The sequence below is a fragment of the Geotrypetes seraphini genome, chromosome 1 (assembly GCF_902459505.1).
Source record: "Geotrypetes seraphini chromosome 1, aGeoSer1.1, whole genome shotgun sequence".
Classification (NCBI taxonomy): Eukaryota; Metazoa; Chordata; class Amphibia; order Gymnophiona; family Dermophiidae; genus Geotrypetes; species Geotrypetes seraphini.
The window spans coordinates 17,417,657-17,437,558 of NC_047084.1; the positions used below are offsets into that span (position 1 = coordinate 17,417,657).

The 19,902-nt window shown below is 41.0% G+C and overlaps 1 protein-coding gene across 2 annotated transcripts in view; it reads right to left on the reverse strand.

Annotated features, from left to right (window-relative positions):
- The window catches only part of VCAN (versican), a 249,752-nt gene that overhangs the window by 128,701 nt on the left and 101,149 nt on the right, over nucleotides 1-19,902 (reverse strand). The window lies entirely within an intron of this gene.

Consider the following 19,902-nt stretch of genomic DNA (forward strand, 5'->3'; position numbering starts at 1 on the left):
AGGGCTCCTCTTATCAAGGTGCGGTAGGCGGTTAACGTGCGGAATACCGCATGTTCAACTGCCTGCCGTGCTAGTTGCTAACGCCTCATTGACGAGGTGTTAGTTTTTAGGCTTGCTGTGGGGGTTAGCGCGTGATGAAATGTCCGACACGCTAACCCCCGAAGTGCGCCTTGATAAAAGGAGCCCTTAGCTCCCTGGGCTGCAGTAGAAACCTCTACCACGGCTTAGTAAAAGAGGGTCTAAGGGCTGAATGGCTTGCACTGCTCCCGACACTCATAGAGCTTTACTTTAGTAACAGGAAGAGGCGGTCGGAGCATACCGCGAGTGACTGCACCCACCAGCACCCCAGCTGCCTTCTCTTGCCTCTCTTGCCTTTCAACTGTATTCGTGGTTTTTCAAAATTCACGTGGGTTCCTGGAACAGAACCCCCGTGAATTTCAGGGGAGTACTGTATAACATATGGAATTTCTATCCATAAGAATTCCACACTGCTATCTATGTTATGCAGAATGTTTATTTGATTTGATTCAATTCCCTCTTTAACATATAGTGCAAACCCCCTCCAATTTGATCTACTCTATCCTTGCGATATAATTTGTACCCAGGTAACACACTTTCCCATTGATTGTCCTCCTTCCAGCAGGTCTCCGAGATGCCTATTATATCTATCTCATCATTCAGTGTTATATACTCTAACTCTCCTTTTTTATTTTTTAGGCTTCTAGCATTTGCATACAGACACTTGAAATTGTGTTTTTTCCTTGCAACTACAGGCTGCTGAGAAGACAGGGAAAATATGAGTCTCTTACTCTGTCTTCCTCTTAAACCCTCCTGGCTTTCTTTCACCATTATTAGAACCTCTCTACCGGGACTCCCTAAATATCCTCCAAGGATACCTCACACCGAACCATCCGCTCCTGGGCGACTGTAGGCTTTCCCCCACATCTCAATTTAAAAGCTGCTCTATCTCCTTTTTAAACATTAGCGCCAGTAGCCTGTTTCCATTCCGGTTACGGTGGAGTCCATCTTTTCGGAACAAGCTCCCCTTTTTCCAGAAGGTTGCCCAGTTCCTAACAAATCTAAATCCCTCATCCTTGCACCATCATCTCAACCACGCATTGAGACTTTGGAGCTCTGCCTGCCTCTTGGGTCCTGCACGTGGAACTGGGAACATTTCTGAAAACGCTACCCTGGAGGATTTGGATTTCAGATTTCTACCTAAGAGCCTAAATTTGGCTTCCAGAATCTCCCTCCCATATTTTCCTATGTCATTGGTACCTACATGTTGCAAGACAGCTAGCTCCTCCCCAGCACTATCTAAAATCTTGTGATTCTGGAAGTGGCACCTGTCAGCATATCAGCAGAATCAGACTGAGAGTAAAAGAAGCCCCTTTGGTTCTCCATTGGCTAGAGAAACAGCATGAGTTGGAAGATCTAAAATATTCTATTTTAGACACAGTGAGTTCCAATAGAGGAGGGAGTTTGGCTCATATGCTGTGGAAAAGGGAACAAAGGTGGATTTTCCTCCTTGATACACTACATCCTAAGGGATTAAACAATGAAATTGAATGGGTTGCGTTCCTTTAACCCTTTACTTTTATTTTGACGTTCTGACGTGGCAATTATGTTTGTCCCCTCCCCCCTACATTTATCCTTTAAAACATTAGCCAGCCGGTAGTATCTTGCTGGCAGTTGAAAGTCGTTTGATGTCAGTCCTTTGAAATCTACACACAATCGTGGTATGTACCATTTATGAGCTTCTCTTTCCTGTTTTTTGACTAGAAATTGTATACATCTCTGTAGTTCTGTGTTTTAGAAATATTACTCACACGGGACTCTTTTTAAACACACAATTTTTACTTGTAGATACAACTGAACATCACGCTATGTAATATATTCAGCCATGAAGATTTGCAGATTCACACCTGTGCTCACATTTGTTACTCTCTGAACAACATTTGCTACTCTTTGAACATCACTTACATCGGGTCTCCTGAGGCAGAGATCGAAACGGGGCCGCGTTGGGACCCCCCAAAGCAATATACAGAGCTAAGTAACCTGTGGTGGCAGTTTATACTGTAAAAAAGTGGAGATATTAATTTCAAAGTAGAAAGACTATAAAACCTTGAGCTTTTATTGCTTTCTTGAGTTTTTTTGAATGTGCCCTATGAACTTGTTGAGTTACTATGACTGGAAGGTGAACTCTTCTCTCAGGGAGGTTTAAAAGCCTTCCCTTCAGAGTTTCATATCTCTGAGCTTTTTTACAAGCCACATAGGGCCACATTTCATTGACTCATTTATTATTGAAACCAGTTGCTTTACTATAGTCATTGACATTCGGCAGGCACCCATTCTGTTTATGCCTGCCTTGGTAGACACTACTTCCAGAATCAGCCCCTAATAGCACTTATACTGTTTGTCTAATTACCTTATAAAATGTTAACATTATTGCGAGGAGTCGTATTTTGAACTTTTGAAGATGTTGGTTTGTGGTTTTACTGTTTCTTTTCTCCTTATACTTATTTATTAATTGTCCTTTTTTTTTTCTCTTTCTTTCTCGTTCTCTTTTCTCATGAAGGGGGTGAGGGTGGGTGGGGGGGTTGTTCTTCTGATTGAAATGTTGGAGCATATGTTCTGGTGTTTAGCATTGTTGCTATGAGTCTTTGTATTTCTGATTTTTGTGGCAGTGGTTTTGTTTGTTGCATATGTTCTCAAAAATGATTTAAACATAAAATGCTAACATAAGCCAACATCAGTACGCCTACATTTTGGAGCTAACATCTAGGTCCGTCTATGGCTGACATAAATATTAGCACTTAAATGCAAAATTTATGAATGTAATTTTCATAACAGTAGTCCATTGGGGCAAAATATAGCCTATGATGAGGATAACTTTATATAGTGCTATTATTACTTGTGTGATTTTTCACCAGAAATTTCAAAGAGCTTTCCAGATGCAGCAGATCCTTGAAATTTGACATGCAAACTCAAGCAGCTAAACTAAATATACACATGAGGTGATTTTTTTTTAAACTTTATTTTACCCAATAATTATATAAACATTTATGATGGTTTAACAGGTGTTCAGTGTGCAAGTGTTTCAGTTTATTTATGAACATTCATCAGCATTTTACAATAAATGTCAGCTGGCTTTTACAGTAGAGCTTCTTACTGCAGGCTGGCGAGGTAAATGCTCTGATGCTCATAGGAACTGAATGAATATCAGAGCATTTACCTCGCCGGCCCATGATAAAAAGCTCTACTGTGGTTTAGTAAAAGGAGCCCACAATTTGTTTCTAAAAGCATGGAAGGGCGTAATCGAAAGGAATGTCTAAGTCCGTTTTCATCTAAGTCGCAAGTTGTCCAAACTAAAAACAGCCTAGGACACATTTTCGAAAAATACGTCCAAAATTTTTTTTGTTTTGAAAATTGTCTAACTATACGTCCTGCCGATCTGATCGTCCAAGTCGCTAAATCGTCCAACTTTTCATCCAGTCAAAAACGCCTAGAACAAGCCCTGTTGGACATGGGAGGGGTCTGCAAAGTGATGGACTGAACACCCAGACATGGCACCTAAATAATGGGGTACCTTACAGGGCACTGCTGTGAACTTCATAAAAAGGGTGCCCTGTCTTCTCCTCACTACAGCTCCATTATAGGTCATAGTGATCCCCCCAAACCACCTCCAGAATCCACTAGACCCACTTATCTACCTCCCCAATAGCCCTTATGGCTGCAGGAGCCACTTATATGCCAGTACAAAAGGGTTTTGGGGGTGTATAGGGGAGTGCACATGTTTAACATAGAAACATAGAGTATAGAAACATAGAAATTGACGGCAGAAAAGGGCCACAGCCCATCGAGTCTGCCCATACCAATGACCCACTCCCTGACTTTTACTCCCCTATAGATCCCACGTGAATATCCCATTTTCTCTTAAAATCTGACACATTGTTGGCCTCAACCACCTGCTGAGGTAGCTCGTTCCAATGATCGACTACCCTTTCGGTGAAGAAGTACTTCCTGGCATCACCTTGAAATTTCCCTCCCCTGACTTTCAGCGAGTGCCCTCTGGTAACCGAGGGCCCTGTATGACGGCAGAAGAGGGCCGGCGGCCCAACAAGTCTGCCCACTCAAGAATCCTCCCTCCCTGTAGTACCCATCTTTTATGCATAACTCTGTAGCACCCCCACCTGTTTGTCCCATCGACTTTTGAATTCGAGCATGCTACTAGCCTCCACTACCTGGCATGGAAGTTTATTCCATCGATCAATCACCCGTTCAGTGAAGAAGTATTTCCCCCCTTAAGTTTTAACGGATGCCCTCTTGTTGCCATGGGACCCATAAGAAAAAATATTTCTTCCTCCACTTCAATGCGACCCGTGATGTATTTGAATGTTTCTATCATGACCTCTTTCTCTGCGCTCCTCGAGAGAATATAAGCGCAGTCTGGTCAGACGTTCTTCATATGGGATGTCTTTAAGTCCTGGCCATTCTCTGGATCGACTCCATTCTCTTCACATCCTTTTGATAATGTGGCCTCCAAAACTGGACACAGTACTCCAGGTGAGGTCTCACCATGGATCTGTTTAACGGTAGTATGACTTCAGGCTTTCGACTGATAAAGCTTCTTCTGATGCAACCCAGCATTTGTCTTGCCTTTGGGTGATTACAGGGGCTTATGGGCATGGGTCCTCCTCTCCATGAGTCCCTAACCCACCCCCAAGATGGCTTAAGCTGCTTCTGTGCGGACGACTAGGCTTTCCTATGCCAGGCTGCCAGGTGATGATGGTCTGGAGGCTGAATTGTAAAAGTGTGATTACAATTTTTATGGTGTTGGGGGGGGGTCGGTGATCACTGGGTTAGTGTGTGGGGGTCTGTATTATGTGTTTGCAGTGCTTATCTGGTGACTTTAGGTGGGATTTTGTGACTTAGACCATGTTTTAAATGGTCTAAGTCACAACGTCCAAGTTCTGTTGATCCTGGGCTGTCTAAGCCCATGTCCCGCCCAACCCCAACCCTCGACATTCCTCCTGAAATGCCCCGTTTAGCTTTGGTTGTTCAGCGGCACTATGAATGCCTAGGTCGTTTACAAATACGTCCAAAGCCCGTTTTCATTATCGGCACTTGGACGTATTTTGACAAAGTTTGGCCAAGTGCCAACTTAGGCCGGTTTTTGGATGTTTTTCTCTTTTGATTATGAGCCCCTTAATCTTTTTGCTGTTGTTTATGTTATTGTTACTGTAAAGATATTAATCTCTTTTTCCGAGCTTCTTTGACATATCCATATTTCAGCTTCCTATGTTTTTCCCCCACATATATAGGTTTCATGTACATTTTTATTAGTGTGCATCCTGTTTTCTATTCGTCAGTTTTCAAATTCAGACCTTTGAAATGATTGCCTATTTCACTCCATTTTATTAAATCTGATGCTCCCTTAGAGCATACAGTGAGACACAGAGATTGAATGTATGGTCTAATGGCATGTTATGGGATATAGTGAAAGCTGAACCAGCATTACAGACAGTTCTTCACTCTGATGGTACAAAGAAAACATTTTTCTACTCCTTTCAGTTGGAAAGCAAAAATGCTTAAGCATTTTAGCCAAAACAAAAAAAGACAAAAAAAGAAAGGTCTGGAATGAAAACTTTACATAACTCTTTGAAAGTTAATGTCTGTAGAGGCAATCTTGCACAGCTGGCTGGGAAGGTGTTGTATGCTATTCAAAGTGGGTGGGCAGCTACAAGGCAGTGCCTGTGTCACCCTCTGGATATTTATGTGGTACACAGTGCCTTTGCAAACCCTGGGCTGGCACACTCTAACGTTTTCCATGCCAGTTTCTAAAACAGCATTGGCCCAGTGGCCCTGCAGGACCAGACTTGACAAGAGTGCCAGTTCCAATCAGAGATGTCTCTACAAGCGACTTTTGAAGATATGCACATCTGTTTCCTAATGGAGGAGGGGAGACTGACAAACAAATTCTTAAATCCTTGTAGACAACACTCTGCCAAACATCTATGCAACACTAACGATTTCAACAAAGCTTGCCAAATATGAAAAGCAACCTCTTTGTTTTCACAGGGCTATCATCCTACCAGTGAATAAATCAGCCTTTGGACTACTTTTCACTTCAACTCCCATAATGTCCATTACTCTGCTTCTTCCTGTCCCCTTTTTTTCTCATTAAAACGTAGGGCTAAACAACAATCCAAAAACCCGGAAAGGGAGTTGAAATGCTAAGACTGAGAGCCGGCCACTATTCTAACTGATTTCTATGAATACTGTCAATTAATTCAACCATTTCACAAAAACAGAGAATATCCAATTTATGCAGAGCCAGCTAATGCATAGACGGTTAAGCTGATATTCAGAACTTAGCCAGTCATGGGCTACTGCATAAAGATAGGACTGACTTTTATAGTGGCTAATAGTGGCACTTAACTGGTCGACCGCTGACCCTGCCGTGGAACGCCCTTAAAATAGCCAGTTTACATTTAGATGTTAACTGCTAATTTTCAGCGGCAGTATCCAGTTAAGTACCTAATGGATAACCCTGAACAAGTGATTTACTACCCCCCACCCCCACTCTTTTATCAAGTTGCACTAGAGGTTTATAGTGCAGGCATCAGAGCATTTACAGCACTGGCTCACACTAAAAACCTCTAGCTCAGCTTGATAAAAGGGGCATTAAATCATTTTGAATATCGACCAGAAAGTGTCAATTCACACTTTCTTGGCAGGAACATATCTCCCAAATAGAGGGAAGTCAGGTGCTAGAAAAGACCTAACAATTAATAAACTTCAAAACATTAATTAGTCATTAATCTTATCTGTTCAGGTAGAGGGTTCCACCATTTAGCGGACTGATAAGAAAATACCGGTCTCCCTCCATATTTGAAGTTTTGTGATTCACAAATTTGATTATTTGCAAGTCTCCAAATAAGCAACCACCCTCCCACTTCCACAGATTACTTTTAAAGCCCTGGTGGTTTAGTGGTAAAGCGAGGCAGAAACAATCTTCCTATACTCTTGCCCCATGCAGATCTGCTATTAAAAAAATGGCTGTCTCATGTTCCCGCAATGGTTTCATGAGTTCCTGGGGTCTCTTGAGACTGCTGCGGCAACCTGAGGTAGTCATTTTTATAGCAGATCTTCACAAGGCAAGAGAGTAGGAAGATCGCTCCTGCCCGGTTTCACTACTAGACCACCAGGGCTTTAAAGGTAAGTAGTGGAGGGGTCCGGGAGTCAAAGTAGGGGCCCTAAAGCTATTCTTGGTTTTTTTTATATTACAAGGGAGCTGTGTCACTAATCCCTGCAAATTTGAAGAGGGATCTGTAGCTTTTGTTAGCCATGGAATCGAGGGTAAAATACTCATGTGGATTACAAACTGGTTGGCGGATAGGAAACAGAGTGGAGGTAAATGGACAATACTCGGACTGGAAAAGCAACACAAGTGGAGTGCCGCAGGATTTGGTGCTTGGACCCATGCTCTTCAACATATTTATAAATGATCTGGAAATTGGTACGACGAATGAGGTGATTAAATTTGCAGACGATACGAAGTTATTCAGAGTGGTGAAGACGCAGAAGGATTGCAAAGACCTGCAATGTGACATAAACACGCTTGAGAAATGGGCCGCGACATGGCAAATAAGGTTTAACGTGGATAAGTGTAAGGTGATGCATGTCGGTAACAAAAATCTTATACACGGTACTCGGTGTGGTACTCGGAGAGACCCCCCAGGAAAGAGACCTGGGAGTACTGGTCAACAAGTCAATGAAGCCGTCCACGCAATGCGCAATGGCTGTGAAAAGGATGAACAGAATTTTAGGAATGATTAAGAAGGGGATCATGAACAGATCAGAGAAAGTTATCATGCCGCTATACTGGGCCATGGTACGCCCCCATTTGAAATACTGCATCCAGCACTGGTTGCCGTACATGAAGAAGGACATAGTACTACTCAAAAGGGTCCAGAGAAGAGCAACTAAAATGGTTAAGGGGCTGGAGGAATTGCCATACAGTGAGAGATTAGAGAAACTGGGCCTCTTCTGCCTTGAAAAGAGGAGGCTAAGAGGGGGCATGATCGAAACATTCAAGATAATGAAGGGAATCGACTTAGTAGATAGAGACAGGTTGTTCACCCTCTCCAAGATAGAGAGAACGAGAGAGCACTCTCTAAAGTTAAAAGGGGATAGATTCCGTACAAACGTAAGGAAGTTCTTCACCCAGAGAGTGGTGGAAAATTGGAATGCTCTTCCAGAGGCTGTTGTAGGGGAAAATATCCTCCAGGGATTCAAGATAAAGTTAGACAAGTTCCTGCTGAACCAGAACGTACGCAGGTAAAGCTAGTCTCAGTTAGGGCACTGGTCTTTGACCTAAGGGCCGCCTCATGAGCAGACTGGTCTGACCTAGCAGCGGCAATTCTTATGTTCTTATGAGTACCTGATTACTGTTCAATGCATACCACTTAGGATATAAGTGGGATATAAGAAATAAAAATAAATAAATATACAGTATATTGTTTTTTTTAGCCAATGGATAATGAAGGATCAAGTAATATCTTGAGTTAGAATCACACTTTCTAGACGACAGATTAACAAGATCAGTCATATAGTCTGGGGATTAGCCCTGAACAACAAGAAAAATCACAGAACACTAATGTAAAATGCCTTTTCCAGATAAAATGTTCATTTATTTTGGAAAGGAATGGCAGATCCTGGAACAGAAAGTAAAACTTTGGGTGCTAGATTTTCTTTCCAGCCTTAACAGTAACTCTAATTTCTGGATGCAAAGGTTTAATGCAGATCAGTAGAGAGAAAAGCTTATATGCAGTATCACCTAATAATTCTCAATCCTGATGCTCACTATTTAACTGTAAGATATATTCCCTGTTAAAGCATTCATAGCAGCTGTTTGAGAATATATATATTTGTCCCTGTTATACCATGTTGGCAAATTGCCATCGAACAATAGTGAATGCATTTCCATTTTTAATCACTTCCGTTTTTCTCTTTCCTAGCATAATCACTCAGAGAGATCAATCTTTTCTGCCTAGAAACAAATATGCACAAGATAATCTATTATGACATGTAATATTTATGTTTTAAACAAATACATTTATTTCATTTCCAAAACAAACCTTAGCAGCTTAACTTGACATTTGGCCTTATTCTCTGAAAATGTAAAAATATGCTATAATTATACTGTATAATAACTGTTTAATATTCAGCCATTTATTTAAACCTTGACCGCTAACAGCTAAATTAGATCCAGATATTCAGTGCCAGGCCCAATCCGAGCACTGACATTGAAGCCTTATGTCAATTATCTGCTAGGTGACATTTATAGAATTGCGCCGGTAGACGTTGAAACCTTAGGTGCACTTCCATTTAGACCAGGGTTTTCTTGACCTAAATGAGTGCAACCTAAGTTAGGCACCAACCAGCGCCTAAGTCTTATATCTTCTGTTCTAAGCATGCTTGACTACTGTAACATCATTTACTTGGGAACTTTCAAGAAAACCCTTCAAAGACTCGGAGTCATTCAAAATTCGGCAGTTCGATTGATATTCGGTTTAAAAAAATGGGAACATATAAGCCCCTATTATCAAAAACTTCATTGGCTGCCCCTGGAAGCAAGAGCTTTGTTTAAATTTTCTTGTCTCTGTTTCAAATCAATTTTTGGTTTGGCCCCTATGTACTTGGTTTCTCATTTTAATCTGGATTGTGCCACTAGGCCCACACGTAGACTCCACATGTTTACCCATACAACAATAAAGGCCTGCTGTTATAAAAAATTCCTGGACAGAACTCTAGCTTTCCAGGCAGGTAAACTGAACGATTGGCTGGGTAATGCTATTATGCAATCCTCATCCTATCTTAGGAGTCCTTTTATCAAGCCGCGCTAGTGGGGTTAGCGCGTCGGACATTTCATCACGCACTAACCCCCGCGGCAGGCCAAAAAACTAATGCCTCGTCAATGGAGGCGTTAGCGACTAGCGCGGCAGGCGGTATTCCGTGCGTTAAACCCCTACTGCAGCTTGATAAAAGGAATTCTTAGGCTCTGTATTCTTATGTCCTCTCGCTTTCTCTTTGAATATCATTGTTTCTCTATCTGCTGTACTGTATTTGCCCTGATTAATTCTAGCAAATGTGTTTCTTATTTAAAATAGTACCTATTTTATAGCTATTGCTATGGTGATTCACTCCCCTGTGGTAACCTGTGGTAATTGTTTTACATAGGTTAATGCACATTATTAATGTATAGGTCCCATTAGAAATAATTGTGCCTGTGGCAAGTATTAAGACATATTTAATGTGCATTCACACATACTGCAATTTACCGCAAGTTTATGAATCACCCTCCCTCCCTTTATTTTGAAGTTATCAGGCTAGTGACTCAAGGGACACAGTGTAAGTCAGAAACTGCTCAATTGTATCATTGCTAATGCATACTAGAATCAACTAAGACAATTTATTTCTGAAAAAGGATGCTCTATAATTCTTCAAAAGTGGTAGCCATGTTAGTCTTGTGTAACAAAATGGACAGAGGTAGGTGACTAATCACTACATTGAGGCATGAACATCTAAGGACCAAAGTTCACTTCTTCAGATGCATTTGCATCTCAAAAGCTTATGTCTTAATAAATTGGTTAGTCTATTAAGGTGCCATCTGCCTCTATAATTCTTTCATCAGGGTTAATTCAAAACCCTAAACTACATTAACTTGCTAGCATCTTACAGTGAAATAAGTGAGCAGCGGCGGCAAAGAAAGCAAATAGAATGTTGGGCATGAGAAAGAAGGGAATCTCGAGTAGATCGGAGAGGGTCATAACGCCGCTTTATAGAGCAATGGTCAGACCCCACTTGGAATACTGCGGCCAACATTGGTCTCCCAACCTAAAGAAGGATCTAAAACTGCTGGAGAGGGTGCAGAGACGAGCAACAAAACAAGTAAAAGGGATGGAGAAACTGGAATACGAGGATCGACTTAAGAGACTGGGATTGTTCTCCCTTGAGAAAAGGAGACTGCGAGGGGATATGATCGAGACCTTCAAAATACTGAAAGGAATCGACAAAATAGAGCAGAAAAAATTATTTACATTGTCCAATTTGACACAGACAAGAGGATACGGAATGAAGCTAAGGGGGGACAAGTTCAGGACAAATATCAGGAAGTTCTGCTTCATGCAGAGAGTGGTTGACACCTGGAATGCTCTCCCAGAGGAGGTTATTGCGGAATCGACCGTCCTAGGATTCAAAAGCAAACTAGATGCATATCTCCTTACGAGAGGCATAGAAGGATATGGGTGACTAAAAATTACGCCAGGTGTAAACCTGGCAGGGCTTCCACGTGTGTGGATCGCTGGACTTGATGGATCAAAGGTCTGATCCGGAGATGGTGCTTCTTATGTTCTTATGACTTATTGTGATCACTGTGCCTGTTAATATGTATGGTGTGGTAACAGTAATTTTATTTTCACTATCGCTTATGCAAATAAGGTAAGAGCCAAGTTAATGAAGCTTAAGATGTTTGGCTATTCCTCTCAGGCACCATGCCCCTCTCCCCCATGTAGTAAGGTACAATAAGTGGTACAGTATATATAGTATAAGAACATCAGAATATATTTTTTATTAAAACTTTAAATTAGAAAATAAAAAAATTTTAACTGTTGGAGAGTGGTACTGAGAACTGATTACAACATGTGCAAATGGCCATGTCTGGCAGCTTGCCTTTATTTACTAGCTAAAAAAGAAATGGAAAGTGGGAAAAGAGTGAGAGAAAAATGCTGAAAAGAACGGGGAATAAATGACCCAAGAAGAACACCAAGAAGAGCCATGTTTTCCAGGTCCTGGACCACTATGCTGCACTTTTGACTGATAAGTTCCCAAGTTGCCATTCAGATCTGGATGGCGTAGGGCCTTCTTTCTCTGGTCAGTATAATGAGCTAATTTTAGATACGTGCTCCACAGCAGTCATTGGCAGCTCCTGTATCTCCTCATGCTATGTTCGGTAGTATACAAGGTCCCCAATTCCAAGCTGGTAATGATTTTGACTCATAAGCAGTGGAATGGGGTGGGCCACTGGGGTCATGGCCCCACCAATTATTTGCCCAATATAGCATCGGTAACTGAAAGGCTTTGGGATGGGGTTATGGATTGATTTGTTTCACTCCTCCAACCAAAAAGAAAAAGTATTCTGTAGCCCCTGTCTTGACTGTCTCCTTTACTACAAGCCTTTTGCTGCCACGAGTCACTTACTAATCTCACACCTGAAAAATGCTGAGCAGAGCTCCAGACCTAGGTAAAAAAGAAGCTGTTTCTCCTCTGCACTGAAGCAATTGTTTTTAAATGTAGGGTCCGTGAGCTGATAACTGCTTCTGATGCCAATTTCACATCTGGTAGTTCAGGATGATGATGTGGGTTAGCCTGTCATCCTGTCTCCTCCCTTACCCCTATCTCCCTTCTTTCTTCCTCCATCTCTCCTACTTCACCTGCCATTTCCACCTCTTTCACCACCTCATCATCCTTCTCTTTCCAGCAGATCTCCATGATCTTCTGAAAGTGGTTCCGATTATCAGGCATTTATGGCTACAATTGCTTGGTCAAATTACCACATGGGTTGTCTTTCCTGATGACAGGGAAACTTCTTTAAGAAACTTTCTTTTGGATGTATGCCCTTCCTATTAACTAGAAAGATCCCCTATATAAACTGTAACTTGGCTTACTAACCCCTTCCATTACTAATGTGTAGCGTGGGTTTTAGCGCCAGCAGCGGCGGAAACTGCTACGACGCTCATAGAATTCCTATGAGCGTTGGATCAGTTACCGCCGCTGCTGGCGCTAAAACCCCTGCTACGCGTTAGTAAAGGAGGGGGTAAAATTGCAAATTCATTTTAGCAAAAGAGTCACTACTCTGCCAATTTAATAAATCTAGTACTGACTCCATTGCCAAAATCCTTAGGTGCAGATCATATGGCAGTTGAAAGCTATAGGCCAGTAGCAAGCATTCCCCGGATTGTCAAATTAATGGAATTCTTGCTAAATGAACATTATATCATTTCCTTACATCTTTTAATATATTACACTTTACACAACATGGATTTAGGTCACATTATGGCACACAAACATTACTTATAGTTCTTACTTCAAAGTTTAAGACTATTTTAAAGAGGAGAAAATGTTTTTCTGCTACCAATTGATATCTCTGCAGCTTTCAACACAATTAATCACTCTCTGCTGTTTAAGCTTTGCAAATTACGGATAATGGGTATGGTACTGACTTGGTTTGAACAATTTCTCAAGAAGCAACTTAATTGTGTATGAGGCATATGTTTAATGTCTTCTAAATGGATTTCAGATTGTGAAGTACCACAGGGCTCAGTTTTGAGATCTTGGTCTTACCATCTTGTTATATGGAGATGACATCATTTTGATATGTAAATTCTTTAAAGTAATGTATCTCTTTGGTAGATAAATGGATATACAAGACTTTTCTAAAATTGAATAAACAAAAATCTAAGGGACCGATATTAAAAGCAAATTAAGTGGGCAGGAAGTTCTCCTGCCCACTTAAAACACTTCTGGCCACCTAAGAGGCGATATTCAACAGCACTTAAATGGAGAGTGCCACTAAATATCCCCTCAAACCCCTCAATTAAAAAGTAGGCAAGTTGGGGGCAGCACTGGGGAGGGGCCCAGGTTATGCGGGCGTTGGTAATAGTGCCAGCACCCGCATAGGCCACTTAGTTATGCTGGTGCTGACTGAATATCGGGCTGGTACCTGCCTATCTTTGTGTTTGTTTAAAAAGAAAAACTAGCCCCAACAAGCTTCAGAGCCCCCAATCCCCCTCCCAAGCACCCCAACCATGTCCCTCCCCCTCTTCAAGCCCATGGCAACACCTTCCCCCCCACCAGTGCCACCACCCTGCAATGTGTAGGTAGGCCTGCTGGGCCTACTTCACTCCCTAGTAGTCCAGTGGGGGGTTCGTTCGTTGTGGACAGGAGTGCAGCCCCCTCACTCCTGTCCCTTGTGGTATCTCTCAAAAATAGCTGCTGTGCCCTCTTGCGGTACCTTATGGTACTTCAAGTAGTATTGCAAGCTGCCGTGAGAGATCACAGCTTCCATTTTTGAGAGGTACCACAAGAAGCAGGAACGAGGGGGTTATAATCCTACCCATAATGATCCCCCACTGGATCACCAGGGAGAGAGGTTAATCCAGGAGACTTAGACATGGGGGGAGGATTTGCCGCAGGCTGAGGGAGGGAACAAAGAGGCATGGTTGGGAGGGGATCATTTAAAAAAAAAAAAAGTAAAAGACTTTGTGGCTAGCCTGATATTCAGTTGGGGCCACATCACTCTTTTATATCCCTGAATGAATTGGCTGGCCTGCATAAGCTCTGAATATCAGGGAATAATTTATTCAGCTAATGGCCGCTGACTGAATATTGGGTGATAAAAATTCTTTGGATTGGTGATTATGAAGATATAAAAATAACAACAGTTTTTATTACCTTCAGAAGAAAATTTAAGGATCCCTTTTACAAAGACGGGCAGCCGAGTGCCGCGATGCAGATGCTCTGATGCCCATGCAATTCCTATTGGCATCAGAGCATTTACTGTGCCAGCCCACGCTGCCAGCTTTTGTAAAAGAGGGGGGTAGAATGGATGAGCTCTCTAAAGTTTTTGGAGGTATCCTGGATTTTAAGTTGTCTTTTCAGAAGCAAATTGATACCTTAACTAATTTTTTTTTTTTAATTGAAACAGCTTTGAGCTATAAGATCTTCTATAACTGTACAGTTTTAGGACTATAGTCCAAACTGTGCTACTTCTACAGTTAGATTACAGTAATCCACTTTATTCTAACGCTATGATTCATCTTCAAGAAAGGTTACAATTGATGCAGGGGTAAATTTCATAATGTTATCCCACTCTTGGCTGATAAATAGATAGATTCAATATAAACTAGCTTATTTAGTTCATAAATCTCTTTACGGTGAAAACTTGGAAGACGTTACTAAAGTGTTAGCTATTCCAGTTTACAGATAGAATTCTCACTTCTCACAACCATTACAAAAAAGTTTTCCTTCTTTGAGAAATATTTGACTAAAATCTTTTTATGAGCATTTTTAGCTTCCCAAGGTGCTAAGATTTGGAATACATTACCTCAAGATATGAGACAAATTCTATCTTGTTTACATAACATACCATAAAATTTTATTTCTATTCTGCAATACCTTGCAGTTCAATGCAGGTAACAAACAATAAAATAAATTGTTCATATACAGAAAATTACAAGTATAAATAATACATATAATAATTAATAAATCAACAATCATAAATTAATATTTAAGTGCTATGCACCTAAAATTTCTTAAAGGAGTAAGTTTTAAGCAGAAAAGCTTTAAAAACATATCAGAACATAAGAATTGCCATACTGGAATAGACCAAAGGTCCATCAAGTCCAGTATCCTGTTTCCAGCAGTGGCCAACCCATGTCCCAAGCACCTAGGTAGATCCCAAGTAGTAAATCAAATTTTATGCTGTTTATCCTAGGACTGCAGTGGATTTCCCCAAGCCATCTCAATAATGGCCTATGGATTACTCTTTTAGGTAATTATCCAAGCCTTTTTAAAACCCCGCTAAGCTAACTGATTTCACCACATTTCCTGGCAACAAATTCCAGAGTCTAATTACACGTTGTGTGAAGAAATATTTTCTCTGATTTGTTTTAAAATCTACTACTTAGTAGCTTCATCGCATGCCCCCTAGTCCTAGTATTTTTGGAAAGAGTAAACAAGCGATTCACATCTATCCTTTCCACTCCACTTAGTATTTTATAGATCTCTATCATATCACCCCTGAGCCATCTCTTCTCCAAGCTCAAGAGCCCTAGCTGTTTTAGCCTCTCCTCATAGGGAAGTCATCCGAAACCTTTTATCATTTGCATTGCCTTTCTCTGTACCTTTTCTAATTCCGCTATATTTTTCTCCCACAGCGCCACCTCTGCCCACTGCAATCTGTAAGAAAAACTCTGCTGCACAACTCATCTTCTACCAACCTCGCTATACTCATGTCACCCTTCTCCTTAAATCACTTCACTGGCTCCCTATCCACCTTCGCATACAGTTTAAGCTACTATTGCTGACCTACAAGTGTGTTCATTCTGCTGCCCCTCAATATCTCTCCTCTCTTCTCTCTCCTTATACACCTCACAGAGAACTTTGTTCATTAGATAAGCTGCTTTTAACTGTACCCCTCTCCTCCACTGCCAATTCCAGACTTTGTTCTTTTCATCTAGCTGCTTCCTTTGCCTGGAATAAACTACCTGAGTCTGTCCACCACACCACACAGGGACTGTCTTCTTTGTGATTCTGTATTGCGCTGTGTATGTCTGCATTATAGAAATAATAATTAGTAGCAGTAGTAGTAGTAGCATTCAGCACTCTTTCTGGATATTTATCAACCCTTGACGCCAGATATCTGTGTTTAATTTAAATCACCCCTCTAATAAAAATAAAAATAACATTGACCATAGTGCCTGAATACTGAGCTGGTAGTTTATTGGAGCTGTATTCTGATTGGGGAAATTTTTTACAATATAGCTAGCTTAGACTGTGGGTGGTATTTTTCAGTCATGAATAAAACTGGCCCAGTCAAGCAAATATTGCCAAGAGACACATAAGATGGATTTATTAGCACTTCGGTGCTGTATATCATCAATCTCTAACAGCAACTGTGATGAAAAAATGTGTTAATTGGGACTACAGACTTTATGCAGACTATTCAAGATATCCCCTTTGAGATATGATCACTAATATTAATTCAAGCAGTAAAATGTTTGAGAGTGTCACAGACACATGTTGCTCATACAGTGGCTCTTTCTACAAGTAGGATGAGCTAAAGAGTGGAAAGGAGTGGAGGTGTGTCCCACTGATTAGAACTACTGCCTTAGCACCCTGAGGTTCTGTGTTCAATTCCAGCCTGCTCATTGTGACTCTGGGCAAGTTGGTCAATCCCTCCATTGCCCCAGGTACCACAGTTAGGTGGTAAGTCTGCAGAGACAGAGAGGGAAAATACTTAAGAGAATTAGAGAATATACTGCAGAGACAAAGAGGGAAAATACTATTAGAGAATTCCTACTATATATATTCAGTAAGAACATATACAAAACATCAAAAGCTTTAAGAGTTTTTTTGTTGAACCTCAGAACACCACTCCAGGCTCACTACATTCTTAGCCTTAAGCTTGATGTGTACGTTCCTCACTGGTTCAGTTCTTAGAATTTATTTTCAAAAGTGCAAATGCATAAATTTTGAAATCTTTAAATTAGCTTAACTTAGCTTAAATATCAGATTTAATAGTTTTAATAGCTCTTTCTAGTACTTAGCTTTTAAAGTTGTGGTTCAGAGACTCGGGATTAGTATGCCGACATGTTTCACCGGAGCTTTTTCAAGTTATAGAAAATCTGTGTCAACTATTTTCACAGATTTTCTGTAACCTTTTTTTTAAACTAAACTAAACTAAACCTTAGGTTTATATACCGCATCATCTCCACAATCGTAGAGCTCGGCACGGTTTACAAGAGTTGAGAGAGAAAGGAAACTCCAAAGAGGTTAAAGGGAATAGTGAGAGGGATATTTGGGGGGCTTAGAAGGCCAAAGAAGGGGTAAGTGTTACATTTTTTTTAAAAAGCCAGGATTTTGCCTCTGAAAAAGCCAGGATTATGCCTCTGAAAAAGCTCCGGCGAAACATGTCAGCATACAAATCCTGAGTCTCTGAACCAGAACTTGAAATGCTAAGTACTAGGAAGAGCTATTAAATTCCAGAGAATGCAAGTTCAAGAGGGTGTGGACCTGGGAGAGGCATGGGTGGGTCAGGGACATTTCAGGCAGTTACACACATGGGTTATAAGATGCCTTTATTTATACACCAAGGCCCCAAGGAACACAACACATAGCGGCTGTCAATCTTCAGTTAGGTGCCAATTATAGAATCATGCCTAGTGGTGTCTAAATTGGAATTATGCACCAGTAGGTGTCAAAATCTTAGGCCCCCCTATTATGCAAGGGTTCTCCTGGCCTAAATACTGGCGACTAAGTCTAATTTAGGCACCTAGTTGCAAAACGCGCCCAAGATCCACCCACAATCAGCCCATAACCACGCCCACTTTCTGGTAGGCAGCTTGAGTTAAGCACCAACTCGAAAGCAATAGGCATCTACTCAGTTAGGTGCCTACCACCCAATTAATTTTAAGTTTTTGCCAATTATGAACTCACTATTGTTCATTCACAGCGCTGATTATACTAATTAAAAAATTAACCTCCTCTTTTATGAAGCTGCATTAGGGTTTTTCATCACCGGCTGCAGCAGTAAAAGCTCCAACGTTCATAGAATTCCTGTGGGTGTTGGAGTTTTTACCACCGCAGCCAGCAATAAAAAACCCTAATGCAGCTTCATAAAAGAGGGGGTAAGTTAGATGCCTAAATTGATTAGGTGTGCCAATTGACTCCCACTTTCACTAGGCCGCGGTAGAGATTTTACCAAGGCCCAGAGCTCTAAATGCTCAGGCGCTCATAGATTTCTATGAGCATCGGAGCAGCATTGGAGCATTTAGCACTCCATGCCGCGGAAAAAAAAAAAGGAAAAAAAAAATCCTCTACCACGGCTTAGTAAAAGAGGGCTGTGTATAGAATCTGGGCCCAACTGCCTACTATAAGATGTGAGCATTTATGTCAGAAATTGAGGTCTTGTAAGTGCATGCATCTAAAGTTAGGTGAATAAATGCACTTATAATAGTTTCTATAACAGCAGCTACATACACAACTACCATTATAGATTTCTCATTCACCGCACATCATCCCAGTACCTAAATTTTTGCAACCCTTTGAAAATGTATCCCTTTACATCCACAGAGAACAAGATTCAACTTGTAAGGGAAATTTCTGCTAAGAACGTTTTCCCACACTGTAGCTTCCATCTGAGGGTGGCTTCTGTTTAAAGCCTTTTCCCACATGGAAGAATCTATTTGAAGATTGTTTTAAAATTACAACTGTCCAGTGCTAGTTCCTTCTAATTCTTAGACACTAATCCCCGGGAAATGAGGGTAACTGTGCAGAAAAAAAAGTTATGCATTCTCGCACAGAAGAAGGTTTCAGCTTTCACAGATTAGAGACTTTGCTTCTTAGAGCAGCAGAACAAGTCAGAATTAAGAAAGAAAGAAAATCCTGCCCAGTAAGGTATCATTTAAAATTACTGAGCATGCTTCCTACTTAACAAATATCAATATTATGATTGAAGATAAGGTCATGCACTTGGGCTGCAAAAACCCAATGGAATGGTACAGTTTAGGGGATGAAGAACTTTTGTGCATGAAAGAAGAGTGGGACTTGGGTGTGATAGTATGTGATGATCTTAAGATGGCCAAACAGGTTGAAAAGACGACAGAAAAAATTAGAAGGATGCTAGGTGCATAGGGAGAGGTATGGCCAGTAGGAAAAAGGAGGTATTGATACTGCTGTATAAGAAAGACTCTGGTGAGACCTCATTTAGAATATTGTGTGCAATTCTGAAGACCGCACCTTGAAAAAGATATAAACAGAATGGAGTCGGTTCAGAGGAAAGCTACTAAAATGGTTGGTGGTTTTCATCATAAGGTGTATAGGGACAGACTTAAAGATCTCAATATGTATACTTTGGAGGAAAGGCAGGAGAGGGGAGATACCTACATGGCATAAGTGCACATGAGTCGAGTCTCTTTCATTTGAAATGGGATTCTGGAATGAGAGGACATAGGATGAAGAGGTGATAGACTCAGGAGTAATCTAAGGAAATACATTTTTACAGAAAGGGTGGTAGATGCATGGAATAGTCTCCAGGTGGAGGTGGTGGAGACAAAG